Source organism: Patiria miniata, unplaced genomic scaffold (genome assembly GCF_015706575.1).
Source record: "Patiria miniata isolate m_02_andy unplaced genomic scaffold, ASM1570657v1 HiC_scaffold_1, whole genome shotgun sequence".
In the NCBI taxonomy this organism is placed as follows: Eukaryota; Metazoa; Echinodermata; class Asteroidea; order Valvatida; family Asterinidae; genus Patiria; species Patiria miniata.
In genome coordinates, this window is record NW_024037047.1 from 34649851 (window position 1) to 34664859 (window position 15009).

Genomic DNA, 15009 nt, shown 5'->3' on the forward strand with positions numbered 1-15009 from the left:
TGGAAATTTGCATTAGCGCAGAATTAGCAACCACAATGGCACCTTAAAATGGGAACAGGAAGATTAAAATAAGGTTACGGTACACAAAGGTACATTCAAGGGATACTTTTGTTTTTTAATCCATTACAACTCCCTTTTTTCTACTCTTTTTAAACTACACGCCCACAATAGTTTTGGTTGCTTTATCCCGATGTATCGTTATTTGATGCCTATTCTCCAGGATGTAAAAACCGGTCAAAAAATAAAGAAACGAATCAAGACCGGGTTTTTCTTCATATTATCAGCCGCATTTCCCTTAACTGAAATCTTGTCTGCTCGGATAGGGGAAAAAACACACTACAAAAAAACAAAAGTCAATTGTGCTTGATGGTTGAAACAATTCGACCTCGAGTGATGAGTAGCATGTAGCGAGTTCACGCAAGCTGAACGGCCTCCTGTCTGTCGAGTTTGAACCCTAACGTAGAACATATCAGAGCAGCATGACCTCGCGATCGCGCGACATTATTATGCATGACCCTTTCGTGAACATGGCACATTCCTGTGAGCCCATAGCATATACACCATGCGGATACACTAATGTAGTAGGCCTATGGGAAGATATGGCAGATCGCTATGTGTCGATTTTAAGTCAAAACATTCCATCCTTCACGTTTAATTCCGCAATGTGTTGTGAGCTGAAATTGCACCAGTGTGTAGTACTTACATACAAGGCTATCCGCGAATTGCCAATCGAACAGGTTCTGTCATTCATCTGAAATAAGATTTTAGAGGATTAAGAACGTGGAAACTTGAATGTAGCATTCATACGAATGATGCTAAATGGCAAGATAGTACGGAGCCCCTAAAGGGACAGGCATGATGATTTTTTTTATTTCGTTCCCTCGAAATATTATTTCACATAAAAAAAAAATCATCATGCCTGTCCCTTAGGGGCTCCGTAAGATAGTGATACCCGTCTGCTCCACTAAACGTTTACGATAATGTCAGTGGTGGTAATTGTATGTCGAAATAATGACGGCTGTTTTAAAGGGGCACTAGGTCCAGCAATCCCCGAAAATTTCATGTTTTTGATTGTTTACATATTTCAAACATCTGGTTCAAAGGAAACCAACCTAATGTCTTACCGTTCCCAAGAAAAGACAACAAAAAACCTCGGTTGTTTACATCGGACACGACGGAGTACGAATACGCTTTTCCTGTCGTTTTCACTTTCATTCAATGTACGTACGATATGTATAGACAGCATCGTGCTCGCGAACAGCGCGCGGTGACCAATCACCAACGCACAAAATATGGTTTCTTACACGTCCGCAAAAGGCGAACACTTGTGATTACGGATGAAATCACAACTAGCATCACAACAGTTCGAATTGTTGAGGTCGCAAAAATGGACCCCGAAATTCGTTCTCGCACGCATAATACAGGAATAACACAAAAACGCCCAGTTTTGAAGGATAGTTGTGTGGATGTTTATATCCTACTTTTAAATGTTCTTTCAGATTAATATCATTTCGTTCAAAGCGCGTTTTGTAGCCCAATTAGGCTGTTCTAGGACCCAGTGTCCCTTTAAGTCTCCGTAAAATTGGTCTGAGTAACTGAAAATATGACTTCTTTAAAAATAACTGGGTTTTCATAAATTTAAGTTATCTTTTTTATATACCACTAATAAATGTAGCTTTTTTTCTAAGTACAAAATATGATTTCTTTGCCCAGATATGTCAAGTATTCGCTTTCGACAAACAAAATGTCACAGCGCAGTGCAATATGGCCGTCATCGTTATAAGCAATTTTAACTTTGCAACGTTTCTGCATTTTTCCCCTTTTTTTTAGTTTGTGAGGGAGTAGGGGGTATTTTGTTCGGAAATGTTGCAGGTGAAAATCTTACGTAGGAACAATTTCATCAACCGCCTCCAAAAAATCCGGAACCGCCCAATACTAATGTTGTGCATCGGGTCGGGTCGACCAGGCCAAACCGACCCGAAACGTTATAGATATAAACCGAATCGGAACCGAAACCGATCAAAACTCGACCCGAAAAAAACCCCGAAAAGGCCCTATCGTCATACACAGGTTTAGGCCTACACTTCGAAAAATGCGCATGCGTGAAAGAGCCTCATTTTGAAGTTGCGATCAAAAGTTTCAAAATGACGGCGAGGTGTGCGGCAGTAAGGCCAAAAAAAAAAAAATATTCGGTCTCTGGTCAGACCAAAGTTCCGGAATTGACGCGGCCAAGCGGCTTTTTTTTTTGTTTTTCCTTTTTTTTTTTTTCTTCAAGCTTGGATTGTACAGACAAGGTGGGGTACTATTTTGCTTTTTTGGTGTCCTCGTGTACACTGGTGTCCTCCATAATTTGCCTTGGTGCTCTCGATCATTTGCCTTGGTGCAATTTCCCATTCCTTGGTGCTCTTTGGTAAAAAAAAAATGAGGAGGTGCGGAAATAGAGGGTGCTGTTGGAGCTACCGCGGAACATTTTGGAAAAAAAAAGATCGACGCGCATGATTAAAATCGACGCGCGCGCTGACCAGAGACCGACTTATTTTTTTTTTGGCCTAACGGTAAGCGTAAGCGCTGTCATAATATAATCAATTTCGCACGTGATTTCCCAGCGAATAGGACAAGATCAAAACTTTGTGTCCTCACATTAATATTTAGGCTGACAGTGATAATAGTGATTCATTAAATCCATCTCCCTGCAGTTCATTCAGTATTCAAATCCGTTAGTTTTCTTTCCGAATCATTCTTGAATCAATCAAGTCAACTGTCACTGTGCTGTGGTCAATGCTGTACATGTACTGCATACATCATACGTGCAATGGGCCGGACTCAGGGATATTGAGTGCTGAAAAACATGAAAAACAAAACCACCAGGCCAACTTTACTTTTTCTTCAGCTGACACTGTGACACAATTCTCCGACAAATTTCTTGGGCAATTTTCTTGGGCAAAGAATTTAAGAAAAGGTCCTCAGTGCTCTCAGATTAGATAGTTTAATTTAGACTAAACTAATAATAACTAAATTTTAGTTATTATTTCATCCCGAATTTTGACATGTTTGAAGACTCACCATGCTCAACTCAATCATTTGTCCATTTTTAAAGGAGACTTTTCTCCAATATTTTTTGCACATGACAGGGAAGACAAGTGATTTCAAAATGAGGCTAAAGACTAGACTGGTACATGTCCATCCATGCCAACCATGGTCCAACTGTTTGAGAAGACTGACCTCTTCATCATTCATTATCATTGACATTAGTCTGGTGGCTGACAATGGATGGGGAAATGTGTAGAAATAGAGACTAGTAATAGTACCACATGACATACAACATCATGCACAGCTTGTCCCCAAGGTTTGTCTTACAAAAGAGGATATCAGTACTGAACTCCCGGTCCGTCGGTCGTCTTCCAGTGAGTGGCTAGCCTTTAGTCAAGTCCCACGCGCCTATACCTGGACCATCCGGACACGTAACGCATCCCGGATGCTGTCACGTAAAAAGACTAGCACGAGCGGCGGCGGCTTTGCCGCTCGTGCTAGTCTTTTTACATGTCAATATCCGGGGTGCGTCAAGTGTCCGGGTAAGCGCGTGGGACTTGACTAAAGGCTAGTGAGTGGCTGGAACATCGACAAGGAAGGATAACCGCAAGCAAAATTCATACTGTATTTACATGGGTTGCACTGAAGCGAGACCCCACGCTTGATGGTTCCTCATTGGTCGAAGTAATACTGCAGGTTATAAAAATGTTCCCAAATCAGTTGCCATGAGGTTTGGCAATTCAACTGAGCCGCATGCAAAATTGGCATATAAGAAGATAATGGCTAGACAACACAAGAAATTCCAAGGAAAAGATAGTGGTCTGATTATTTCCCACAAGAAGCAGTTTCTTGGTGCATCCCCAGACCTTGTCATTTCCTGCTTGTGTCATGGGAGGGGTGTATATGAAATTAAGTGTCCCTATTCACTAAAATCAGAAATTCTAACCATCGATAATTATAAACACTTGAAAGTTTAGAATGGTCAGGGTCAGCTATCTCGAACATAGTCCTACTATTTTCAGATCCGATTCCAAATTGGAATCTTGGAAGTGAGGCATGGGGACTTCTTCGCATAGTGACCGTTTTAGCCGATTTTCGGCTATCTTTGACATATTTTTTGTTTTAAAACGAGTTCGACAGAAAATTTGACAGAACGGATTTTTCTGGCGGATTTCTGGCAGAATTCTGCAAAAATGGTTATTTGACAGAAGAATATAGCAAATTTGAAAAAAGGTAGATTTGTTTAAGAAAACCTTTGTTTGCCTGAACCATGTCATAAGGCTCCAACAGGTCAAGAAATCCACACTGAACCGTCAATTCTATTACCAGACACTCGCCCACCACACACACGAGACACATACGTTATCATAGAATTCGGCGCTACACTTATCAGGAACTTTCCGGTATTATGGTGCTTGTATTGAAACAGATACTTTGGCGTCTCAAGGAAGACTTCTGTGCAGTCAATTATGCATCTTAGGTCCGGCAAATGCTGATAACGTCCAGGCATAGTTGTTTTCACATGTTCGTTGGGTGGCCGTTGCACAAATCTGCCCACCACAGAATTTAAAGCTATGAGCCACGCATCATTGTCAGTCTTCCGGAGATCATCTGCCAAGGAAGCTGATCGTTCACATTTTAGTTCTTTTCCAAGATACCGAATTTTGTTAATCAGTGCTTTATTCTCAATATACCCAAGGTACAGACTTGGAAGAGGGTTCTTCTCCGTTGGTTTACAATCTGTGGCCAATAGAAAGAACAGTTGTGAAATTAGTAGGCTAAACTACCTTGAAATGTCAGCAAAACTGGTAATCAACCGTATTTTATTGTAGTGCCCATGTCTTTCGGTGTGAATTCTGTACTAAACCTAAATGGCTCAAGATTTCGACGTTCAGTTCCACTCTGACTCCTGTCACCCCCCCCCCCCCCCCCATCATGAGGCTGGCTCGCCCCTGCCTTGAACAAACTCTTTGGTCCTTCAATGGCCTTAGGAACCGGTGTTGGTGTTGTGGATCAGCCCGGTTGAGGACTTTAAGCCACTGCTCTCTAACCTGTGGCCTGCGGCGCGTTGGTAAATGTGATCAGCCTGGGGACAAAGCAAACATGTCTCTAAATCACAGGCATGAAATACCTTTTTGCAGTTTCTAAGTAAAAATGATGTTGACAAAAATGCAAACACTGACAACAAACTTGGATAAAGGCCCTAGTGTCCAAGCTGGTTTGGTAGACCGTTGAGGATTGGTTGATGTACCAGCACAGCGTGCTACTAGTCTGGTTCCCAGACCAAACGTCTAAGATTCATTAAAAATACAAATGTAGTCAGAATCTTTTGATTTGGGAACATGACTCAGGAGCGGATCAAGAGGGGGTGTTTTGGGGGTCGAAACCCCTCCCCAGCTCGGACTCAAAAAAGGTGTTTATATAAATGTATTACAAATATTGTTTCCCCAGGCTCTGACACCCAAAGAAATTATGAACAATAAATACTGCTAATAATATCTGCCCGTGCATGGCATTCGGACAGAACCAGCTGGGGTACGGTGGTATTTGTACACTTTTCTGTAATATAGTGTTCGTGATTTTCGGATTTTAAAGGGAATGTACAACATTTGCTTTTGCTGCAATTTTCAGAAATAAATGGATTTGGAGGATTAGTATGTGTTTGCAAATATTGTAGATGTTGGAAAAACCAAGAAAACCATTCATGTTCTTGTAGTCTGGTTCCCAGACCCCACTTAAGGTGAAACGGAGAATTTGTAGACTTTGGGGAATTGTAAGATCAGAGAGTCAGTCTAGTAGGCTTGTACCCCTTCACAGTTGTGTAATCAATTGCAAAGAAAACACCGAATAACTAATTATGAAAAATTAGGAGCAGTTTTGAAAAAAAGCCAGTTTTCTCCAACGCTGGTCGGCCGACCAGCGTTGGAAAAATACCATTTTTCTTAAAAATGGCAGCACACCAGGAGCCACGATTTACAGAATGCTTTAGACTGTCATTCCCAAACAATCCAGCAAGGTATTTAGTGATAATTTGATCATTTCGTTTTGTAATGTTTGCAAATGTTGTATCTTCCCTTTAACAGCCTCCTCCCCTATTGATTTACGGAGGCCGACTGTCCGGAGAAAAAAAAACCTGTTTACATTTCAGCACTGATTTGCTGATTACCCCCCCCCCCCCCCCTGCAAAAGTTCATGGATCCACCCCTGAGACTAGCTTCCCTACCACGACCAGCATGCAGCAAAGAATAGGTTCCAGGTTTTTTGACAGCAAAAAACTATCAGAGGAGTGTGTGGTGCACCCGTACCGTACTACGGTATTTCTATATACTTGTGGTGCGGCGCTGATATGGGGGTCGGCGTTTTGAAGCTGTACCGCAGTGCAGCAATAAAGTGTGTCAATTTGCACGCTCGTTTTCGGAAAATCAGGCAAGAAAGTTGCATTTTCTCCCAACTTACTGTTCTTAATTTAAAAAAAAAAAAGGTCGGTATAATAAAGGGACCGAATAGTATCCAGACGCCACTTCCGCGTTTTGTGTACAAAGTCAACAGAGAGTCCAGAAATGTTTTTTCTGAGTATTCCTTACAAAATTGGAAATTACCAGATTTGTGTCCTTTCAACATTGTTGCAATAACTGACCTTTACTGAGATGATAGAACATAGGCTATATGAAAAAAAAAATGGCGTCAGGTTGCAACATTCCTTCCTAATTAAGAGAACGTTGTCTGAGGATGCAGACTTTGTAAAGGGCAAAACGGGTGTGGGTGAAAGCCGGAGCCCCCGGACCCTGTTGGAGCTTCCCGGAGCCTATATAAAATAACGTTATTTCTCTCCAAATCAATGAAATTATAGTACGAAACTGCCTTTCAGTGCTGTTGATAAAAGAAACGGCCCTAAAAAATAAGACCGATTGTTTCGATCCAGAGTACATACCTACAATTTGTACATTGAAAAGAACGCTGTTCTGCACGTTTGCTGATAACAGCGCCCTCTGGGAATGTTATAAATATGGGCGAGTTGTTTAATCGCACAGTTGAACGTTTTAAATCGCACAGTTGAACGAAGGCAATAATGTCCAGAAGTATTTTTCATTATTTGAAAAGAAGCTCAACTGCGCTAACAATTCACACATAGTCCTTCTGTGATACATTGGGCAAAATTCACAGTTTTTCCGAGCGTTTTAACTGAAAAATAACCTAGGTTCCGGGTACGCGCTCGATATGAGCGAGCTGCTTAATCGCACAGTTTTGAACGTATACAATGCCCGTACGAAATGATCAGCCGCATAGTTAGACGTATTTCTTAGTTAACAATAATGCCCCAGACGTAGTATTTTTCGTTTTTTGAAATAAACCCAACTGCGCTAACAACAACATGCCAAGGTCCTTCTGTTATACACTGGGCAACTTTCATAATTTTGCCGAGTGTTTTAACTGAAAAATAGCCATTTCACCTACTAGATCCGGGCGCTCAGTACAGCTAGGATCCGGCGCCCTCATGCTAGAAACTATTTCATTTTGCTACATTCCCAGAGGGCGCTGTTCAGCAAATGCAAAGGCGGCGATGTTGGTAAACTACTGAGCATCATATGCTGTTGCCTGTTGGGCTATTTCTTTTATATTACTAGCACTGACAGACAGTGGCGTAGCCAGGAATTTTTCAGTGGGGGGGGGGGGGGGGGGGGGGGGGCTGGGGGGGGGGGGGGGGGAACATACCTTGATCAGAACTGATGCGAAGCGTTCTGTTTGGCTGGAGAGCTTCATCGTGAACATTTCCGAATAGATCTTTGCTTTCACATGGTGTGTGTTCTAGGCGAATCGGTTCACCAAGAGTGGAGATACAAAGTTTTGAAAATTTCAGCATCGTTTTTCGAGATGAAAATTCATGTTAATTACCAGGGAACAAGGTGTGTGTAAAACATTGATATTCAAGCTTTATATTGATATAGATGACAACGATTTACGATATGAAGAAAGTCTACGGAAAGGGAAACGAAAATGACAACACTATTGGAGAATTGCCTGTACGCGCGTAGTTTGTGTGTACGGTGTGCGTGCATACGGTGCACCGTGGCTTTCCACTGCATGCCTGCCTGGATGCGCTGCGTTGGTCGGCCCGTCACCGGGCCACGTGGCATGCAATGTGACGTGGCCCCGTGCCGTGGGACAAATGTTGATCTGGTGTCAGGTCAACTCGCCCCCTGGCCGACTCGCCCCTTACCGACTCACCTCCTCGCCGACTCCCCCTCCTAGCCGACTCGCCCCCTGACCGACTCGCCCCCTGACTGACTCGCCCCCTGGAAAATTAAGCACCTTACACATTAGAGACACACTCTTGAAAAAAAATGGTCCGGTTAACTCATTCCTTATGATGGGGCTTGCGGTTTGGCCGAAGTCAATTTAGCGTGATCGGCTGACTGATAAGGTTTACGCACAAGACCCCGAGCAAACGAGGTTTTTGTATAGAAAGATGCCGAACCACATTTTGCGAGAGTGTGTCCGTAATGGGGTTGAAGCCTGCCGGTAATGCTGAGCCTGCATACTGCCAAAGTTACCAATGGCATCCCTACATTTTCTCGTGCAAATAGGACCCATTTGTGGACCCTAATTTTATCAAACCTGCTCTTAGATAATAGCCCAAAAGCTAGGGAGATGATCCTCGGCTATATTCGCACGATTCCACCGATTTTTAAACTAGACGGTCTCGTTTTTTTACACAAAATTGTGGGGGCACTTTTTATGCAAATTAACGACTCGCGTAGAAACTTTTGAAACCCTAATCAAAACTATTGCGCCCGCTGTCGGTTCTTAATATTGCGCCACTTCTGATATATCTTCTGTCTAGCGCTCCCCCCCCCCCAGCCACCCCCAGCGACCCCCCCCCCCCCCCCCCACCACCACCACCACCACATCGAAAAATAATAGTAATTAAATACTGTTAAAAAATGTGCTCGTTTATTCAGACATTCATGAAGCATATTCAGACTGATTGGATGTTTCCAAAGTGTCTTTCCCATTTGCAAAAGTTCTTTTTAAAAGCCCATGGGGGCATGCAAATTGTGATTTGGCCGGCGTATGCAAATTCGGGTCTTTTTATGGACAATCTTAAAGGGAATATACAACATTTGCAAACATCGAAAAATAAAACTACCAAGTTTTTACGAAATACCTTACTAGGATGTTGGTAAATGACAGTCTAAAGCATCCTGTAAAATTATGGCACCTGGTGGAAGTCATTTTCAAGAAAATGGTATTTTTGTATACATTTCCAACGTCGGCTGTCTACCATTGGAAAAACCTAACTATTTTTCAACTACTGCTCCAACTTTACACTTTTTCAGTCCAAATTTTGTTTGCTGTTGGTTACATGTTCATGAACGGGTGCAGGCCAGCTAGACTGGTTCCCTTACCTTACAATTTCCGGCATCTATACATTGATCCATTTTATCTTTAGTGGAGTCAAGGAACCAGACTACTTGAACATTTTTGTTTTTCTTGGTTTTCCAGCATTTTCGAACACAAAACTTCAAACATGTCAGTGTAACAATATTTGATCTATTATACTAACCCCTCAAATAGTTCATTTCTGAAAATTACAGCTCAAGCCAATGATGTACATTCCCTTTAAAAGGTAGAACCTAGAAGCCTAGGAGATTTTTTTTATTTCCGTTTAAGAGTAAAGATTTCCCTTACAAAAACACCTAATTATTTTATATTCCCGGACGTACCTTTATGTGCGACCCCGCCCCCCATCACCAATAAATAATTAAAATACTGACAACCTTCCAAGGATATCAAAACTGTGTCTCACATCTTTCAAGTTTTATTTATTTTGTTTAATTCCTTAGTCTTATTGACATACAAATATTTAAACCAATTCATACAAACAAATACAAAAGATTCCAAATGAGGAAAAAAGTTGGGCAGAAGGCCAATAAATTTGAGAAATTAATAATCACTTTATATCATAGATGATTATTACATAAGCAACGACTACATGACTGTACACGGTGAAGCCAGGTTTTTGTATTTCGCCATTTTGTGAATAAGATTTTAAAAAGGGAAGATAAAACTTGGGAATGCCTCCCCCCCCCATTCCAAAAAAAATTGTCTAATGTTGCCTTATGCAGCTATTATGTGACAAAAATATTTGATGCGAGGCAAGTTCAACACTCGATATATATTGCGTTTATCCTTTTGTGAGGTTGTCAATTATTAATAAGAAAGTGAAAAGACGTGCAAAACCACCAAGAAAAACAATTGTGCATACGAAGTAAAAAATAAAACGAGTGAAAAAAGTGCAATGAAATTAATCACAAAAGGACAAACACAAATGTAATTTGAGTGTCACTTATACCTGTTGCAATGCATTTTGATGGATAGAAGTACCTGAACAGTTTCTTTAAATTTTCCTAAAGATTAAACGTTCTTGTGTTTTCTAATAAATATACAATGGAAAGAAGTCACGTTTTAGTTAAACCGACGTCTTGTTAAAGACGTTAAATTTCAATAAAGTTTGTTACATTTCTTCAGTTTTTAAACAATAAATTAATCCTTTTTGAAATCTTTCAAAACTCTTATGACTTAAATTGGTTTTCTTAAAAATGCACTTTCAATATCAAATAAAATTTATAGAGCAAAATTCTCCATTGTCAACTGAACAAAAAGCAAATAGAAAGCCTTAGGCGAGACATCGTTTATAATTTACCGAGAAGATCAAATTGAATGCATTAAAGGTAAGGAGTATGAGATTATTAACTTATTGATCCAATAATTTTGGATGACCCAGGACAGATCAAAGGAACATCCCTTCTCCAAAACATGGCACTGCTAAAAAGCCAGTGACAAATCATTACCCTTACAATAATTTTTCAGCAAGTTTCCATTGTGTCCATTGTTAACTGTCCGTTGCAGTATCCGCTTTCAGATTATTTTAGAGGCATAAATAATTTAATGTAATCAAAATTACATTTCATTTTATTTTAGTGTTGTTGCCTTAGTGTATAACATTAATGACGTTGCATTATGCAGTCTGATTTAACATCTCATATTGTGCAAGCTAGTTTTTTAACTCAAATTTCCGATGAGGGCATCCTTGTCCAGTAGAGCAGCTTCGTCATTGTCCAGTCTCGTCCAAGCTTGGTGGTCTTCATGTCCTAAACATGACAAAATAAGCTAGCAAATTTAAAATATATATATATATATATATATATTAGGAAATCAAGCACTGTGGATTTTGTAGGAGGGACAAACTACAATCAGAGGAATAACAAATTATAATCCTCAAGAATCAATAATGGCCAGGCCAGCAGGCGGTGTCAGTCCATCGTCGGTCCTCCCAGCTTACGATGGCTTGAGGCAGGCTCATCCTCATCTCAGTAAGACAATTCCCTCATCAGTCAGTGGTCCTCATTTCTCTACAAGGATTCAAATGACGAAAAAAAATTATCTAAAATATTATTAAGAAATATGTGCAAGGAGAAAGAAAACTTCGATTTTTACCCCACAAAGCAACACAACGCTATACCAGCACTCGTTGTGGAAGAACACAGAAAAGCGCCAATCACCAATTTTGAGTTCTGTGACTAAGAGGAAGCCTACATGTAAACTAACTTCGAGAATCAGTAATGGGAAGCCCAGCAAGCAGGTCATCCGTTCATCTGTCGGTCCTCCTTCCTGCTTCCGGTTCCTCGAGTTTCCGTGTGATGAGGCTGTTGGAGCCTTGGAGGGTTCATTTTCGTCCAGACAAAGCAGCCTAGCTCATCTAGTCGGTCTCAACTGTTAGATCATCAGTTTCTTTGATGAAAGCTGCAACTCTTTCCTAAGTGGACAGGGTTACGAAAACACTGGGCCTAGCCCATTTGTTACTAAAGTGAAACATTGCAAATGTAGCCAATAATTATAATTATGTCTAAGCCTACCTATAACCAGGTCATGGGTAGGACCCAATGGAAACCAAACGATTCAACCCATGTTTCCATTATTTCCTTTTTAAAACAGACACGATTACTTTGTCATAATGTGCCGACGCTGATAATGACAGGTTGCTTTGGAAACTGCATATGACTCGTCACACGCGTTTAGTCAAATATTTCTGGTAGGTGTCGCAGTAAAGGTAAAAACAACACTGATTTCAGTTATTTTCGGCGTAAATTTCATCATTTTCTCAGCCACTTGTTGGAAGCGGAGAAGCATTTCTGTGAGGGTGAGAAGAAAATCCGTTCTTGATATGATTTTCACTGCAATGTTTTTACAGACATTTGATTTTCTTTCTTCAATTTTCGTCATATTCGTTGTCAAATATTTCAGGTATAGGTATATCAGGAAAGTTAACAAGTAACAGTGATTTTAGCTATTATTTCCTCCAATTATAGTGGTAACTTTGGCGTAAGAATTCGTATTTTCGTCGTTTTTATGTTTTATAATAATGCAAAATAATATGCAGTCTGATTTTGGATCCAATATTCCGCAAATTGGAAAGTGTCTGATGAGGGCACCCTTGTCCAGATAGAGCAGCTTCGTAATTTTCCAGTCTCATCCAAGCTTGGCGGTCCTCATCTTCTAAAACATGACAAAAAGAGTAAACTAGCAAAATTTAGAATTAATATTTAAAGAGGAAATCAAGCATCGTAAGAGGTGACATAGTATTAAAGGAATAACAAATTTAAGTGTAGGCCTACATATCCATGGTCTCCTTTCAAGTAAACATACCTCAAGAATCGGTGATGGCCAACCAAGCAGGCAGAGTCAGTCAACCGTCGGTCCTCCCAGCTTATGGCAGCTTGAGGCAGGCTCATCCATCATAGGGCAATTCCCTCACCAGTCAGTGGTCCTTATGTCTGTAAAAAGATTCAAATGACGAAAGAAAATATCCGAATTATTATTAAGAAATATCTAAAAGGTAGAGCAAGAGGGGGGGGCAGAAATGTTCGAATTAACCCCACAAAGCAGTGCCCCACTACCAGCACTCTTTATTTTGTAGAAGAACATAGAAGAGCGCCAGATCACCCATTTTGATTAATTGTTTCTGCTCATTCTTTAGGTACATGACACTAAAAACTGACCTCAAGAATAAGTAATGGGAAGCCCAGCAAGCAGGTCATCCGTTCATCTGTCAGTCCTCCTCCCTGCTTCCGGTTCCTCGGGTTTCTGTTTGATGAGGCTGTCGGAGCCCTGACGATGTCCTGAGGCAGGCTCATCCTCATATCAGTAGAGCAATTCCCTCATCAGTCAGTGGTCCTCATTTTTCTGAAAGGATTCAAATCACGAAAGAAAACATTTGAATTATTGAGCTGTATTCGTGCCAGGGCTCGAAAGGGGAAAGAAAACATTGAATTAACCCCACAAAGCAAAGCCCTGCTACCAGAACTCGTTTGTGGACGAACATAATAACAGAGTCAGATCGCCCATTTAAATTAGTTCTGTGACTTGATTGTTCCTGTTAAGAGGAGGCCTACATGTAAACTAACCTAATAATCAGGAATGGGAAGCCCAGCAAGCAGGTCATCCGTTCATCTGTCGGTCCTCCTCCCTGCTTCCGGTTCCTCATATTTCTGTTTGATGAGGCTGTTGGAGCCATGACGATGTCTTGAGGCAGGCTCATCAATCCCAGTAGAGCAATTCCCTCATCAGTCAGTGGTCCTCATTTTTCTGAAAGGATTCAAATCGCGAAAGAAAACATTTGATTTATTGAGCTGTAATCGTGCCAGGGCTAGAAAGGGGAAAGACAACATTGAATTAACCCCACAAAGCAAAGCCCCGCTACCAGAACTCGTTGTTTGTGGACGAACATAGAAGAGCGCCAGATCGCCCATTTTGATTTTAGTTCTTGATTGTTTCTGTTTAAGTAGGCTACATGTACACAAACCTGATAGTCGGTAATGGGAAGCCCAGCAAGCAGGTCATCCGTTCATCTGTCGGTCCTCCTCCCTGCTTCCAGTTCCTCGAGTTTCTGTGTGATAAGGCTGTTGGAGCCCTGACGATGTCTTGAGGCAGGATCATCAATCTCAGTAAAGCAATTCCCTCATCAGTCAGTGGTCCTCATTTTTCTGAAATGATACGAAAGAAAACATTTGAATTATTAAGCTGTATTCATGCCAGGGCTAGAAAGGGGAAAGAAAACATTAAATTAACCCCACAAAGCAAAGCCCTGCTACCAGAACTCGTTTGTGGACGAACATAATAACAGAGTCAGATCGCCCATTTAAATTAGTTCTGTGACTTGATTGTTCCTGTTAAGAGGAGGCCTACATGTAAACTAACCTAATAATCAGGAATGGGAAGCCCAGCAAGCAGGTCATCCGTTCATCTGTCGGTCCTCCTCCCTGCTTCCGGTTCCTCATATTTCTGTTTGATGAGGCTGTTGGAGCCATGACGATGTCTTGAGGCAGGCTCATCAATCCCAGTAGAGCAATTCTCTCATCAGTCAGTGGTCCTCATTTTTCTGAAAGGATTCAAATCACGAAAGAAAACAGTTGATTTATTGAGCTGTAATCGTGCCAGGGCTAGAAAGGGGAAAGACAACATTGAATTAACCCCACAAAGCAAAGCCCCGCTACCAGAACGCGTTGTTTGTGGACGAACATAGAAGAGCGCCAGATCGCCCATTTTGATTTTAGTTCTTGATTGTTTCTGTTTAAGTAGGCTACATGTACGCAAACCTGATAGTCGGTAATGGGAAGCCCAGCAAGCAGGTCATCCGTTCATCTGTCGGTCCTCCTCCCTGCTTCCAGTTCCTCGAGTTTCTGTGTGATAAGGCTGTTGGAGCCCTGACGATGTCTTGAGGCAGGCTCATCAATCTCAGTAAAGCAATTCCCTCATCAGTCAGTGGTCCTCATTTTTCTGAAATGATACGAAAGAAAACATTTGAATTATTAAGCTGTATTCATGCCAGGGCTAGAAAGGGGAAAGAAAACATTAAATTAACCCCACAAAGCAAAGCCCTGCTACCAGAACTCGTTTGTGGACGAACATACTAACAGA

General features: G+C 41.2%; 1 long non-coding RNA gene across 1 annotated transcript; it reads right to left on the reverse strand.

Moving 5' to 3' along the window:
• Window positions 1-12522: 12522 nt before the first annotated feature.
• Window positions 12523-13151, reverse strand: LOC119729146. The gene is made up of 3 exons (XR_005271190.1): window positions 13092-13151; window positions 12739-12866; window positions 12523-12588 (listed from the first exon to the last, which is right to left on the reverse strand). It is a non-coding gene; the product is annotated as an uncharacterized LOC119729146 (long non-coding RNA).
• Between the last annotated feature and the right edge of the window lie 1858 nt (window positions 13152-15009).